This window comes from Octopus sinensis, linkage group LG4, assembly GCF_006345805.1.
Source record: "Octopus sinensis linkage group LG4, ASM634580v1, whole genome shotgun sequence".
NCBI classification, from domain to species: domain Eukaryota; kingdom Metazoa; phylum Mollusca; class Cephalopoda; order Octopoda; family Octopodidae; genus Octopus; species Octopus sinensis.
Genome location: NC_043000.1, coordinates 114,625,544 through 114,628,207, shown reverse-complemented (window position 1 = coordinate 114,628,207; position 2,664 = coordinate 114,625,544).

Genomic DNA, 2,664 nt, shown 5'->3' with positions numbered 1-2,664 from the left:
GCAAATACTGCAGATAAATATAAAACTCGATAAAAATAATCTGATGCTTTATCATAAATTTCCATGTCTCAGATAAAGATTGTCGCCACTAGGTGGCAGTTGTTCGGTCCCTTGTTTGCAATATGCCGGACACAGATATTGTGTTGTTAACTAGCTGGAGGTGTCCGACAAACAGCCGCTGATTTTTCAACAAGCCATGTTTCTTGTTCTAAAATCTCTATAAGAGATGTAAGTAGTAAACTCTAGTGAAAAGTAATGTTTGTTACCACCCCAACGTGGTTGTTCTGCGTAGAACAGTGTTAGTAGTCTTTTTAAACCCAGGAGGATACCTCCAGCTAGTTAACAACACAATATCTGTGTCCGGCATATTGCAAAGAAGGGAGCGAACAACTCCCACCTAGTGGCGACAATCTGAGACATGGAAATTTATGATAAAGCATCAGATTATTTTTATCGAGTTTTATATTTATCTGCAGTATTTTAAGCTTTCTTCTTGGGTGACCGACGGTTGATCAGTTTTGAATGGCTTGGCTTAGTTGAATATTTTATTTATTTGTCAACACATTCAAATTTTATTTTAGCTGTAATATTTTAAGCTCTTTTGTTTTATTTTAGGCTTATTTCTTGTCTTGTATTTTTCTAGGTTTATTAAATACTTAGGAATATTGTTACCCTTTGCTTGCATTTTTCCTTTTCGTATGTATATTTATTTCTTTACTACCCACAAGGGTCTTAACACAGAGGGGACAAACAAGAACAGAAAAAGGGATTAAGTCGATTACATCGACCCCAGTGTGTAACTGGTACTTAATTTATCGACCCCGAAAGGATGAAAGGCAAACTCGACCTCGGCGGAATTTGAACTCAGAGCGTAACGGCAGACGAAATACCGCTAAGCATTTCGCCCGGCATGTTAACGTTTCTGCCAGCTCGCCGCCTTATTTTCGTATATATATTGTCAATGTATCATACATCCGCATAAGAAGCACACTCTAGAATATCGAGCAGTGAAGTATTAAAGCAATGAAGTTAAAGTCTGGTCAAAGAGTGACCAATGGTTTCGCATCCACGATAGCTACAGCCTTGTGGGCAGCTCAACAGACTCTATGCAAAGACAATTTTAGCTCTTCGCCTCTCGAAGGTGGAAAGTTGTTACGGTTGATTGGTCAAAAGGCCATCAGAGAATGAAAGTTCCGGCGTTGGTGAGGACGGGTTGTCTCCCCTAGAGCAGCCAATATTGGGAAATAGGAATTTATCTCGTAGCCTGCTAACAGATCTTAAGGACTCTTACAAGCTTAATCAGCGAGCAGGGAATCCCAGTTTTGCAGCAGGTAGCGCTTGAAATGGACGCATTGTGTGACTATTTCTTGACGGGCGTTCAGCGATACAGGCCTAATAGAATCTTTAAGTATTCTGGCTCGCTCAGCTATGCAGAGTTTGCAGCGCCTGCTCCCTTTGATGTAGGGGCCCGGTTGTTCTAAGATCTTCCACACGATATCGTGTGGGGTCCTTTGATCTTTGAGGTGCCACTCATGTCTTACTAGGGATGTGACGAATCGTCTTTCTGGGACCCTGAAGAGTGACCGGTGATTATACCAGCGTCGCTTAAAAGCTGTGCTGGCCGATTCTATGTATTTACAGGCTTGGATGCTGGCTGTGTTCGCATCGCTGGTGCATCTCTCGTTGGCTCCGGGCCTGGGGATGTTGTTGTCAGGGGTGTTGTTGGGACCGCCGTCATTGCTGCTATCATTATAACGCACGGGTCCGGCGGAGGTGCCGTGGCTGTTGACACTGTGGTTGTTATCGACGTGGTGGTCGTTGCTGGCCGTAGGATTGGCAGTGCCGGCGGTGGCGTGGGTACTGTCGATGATGTGAGTACCGTTGCTAGTAATGTAGGGTGTAGGGCCGTTTACTTCATTGACGCTGTTGGTATCGGTTTGTAGCGTTGGTACTAGGGTCCTTGGCGTCAGTGCTGGTTCAGTCCCACTGCGTAGCACCTTCGACAAGTGTCTTTTCCTGGGTCGATAAAAGCCTTGTGAGTGGATTTGGTAGATGGAAACTGAAAGAAGCCTGTCATATATGTATGTATATATATATATATATATATATATGTGTGTGTGTGTGTGTGTGTGTGTGTGTATGTGTGTGTGTGTGTATACATATATGTATGTATGTATGTATGTATGTATGTATGTATGTATCTGTGTATGTATGTCTGTCTTTATCTTCCCATCACCGCGTGACAACCGGTGTTAGCGTGTTTATGTACCCGTAACTTAGCGGATCGGCAAAAGGAAACGATAGAATAAGAACTAGGCTTAAGAAATAAGTCCTTCAAAGTGGTGCTCCAGCATGGTCGCTGTCGAAGGACTAAACCTAAAGAATAAAATATATACATATATTAACACTTATAAATATACACACATACGCACATACACACGCACACACACAATCACGCACACACGCACACACGCACACACGCACACACATATACAAGGTTAGAAGGGAAGAAAGAAGAGGCAAAGATACACACGCATATATACACGTGTAAAGTTTTAGAAGTCTTACATACACGTATATGTGTGCGTGTACATGTGTATGTATGTGTGTGTGTGTGTGTGTGTGTGTGTTATGTACGCGAGCAAAATTCTGTACAGTTGGATA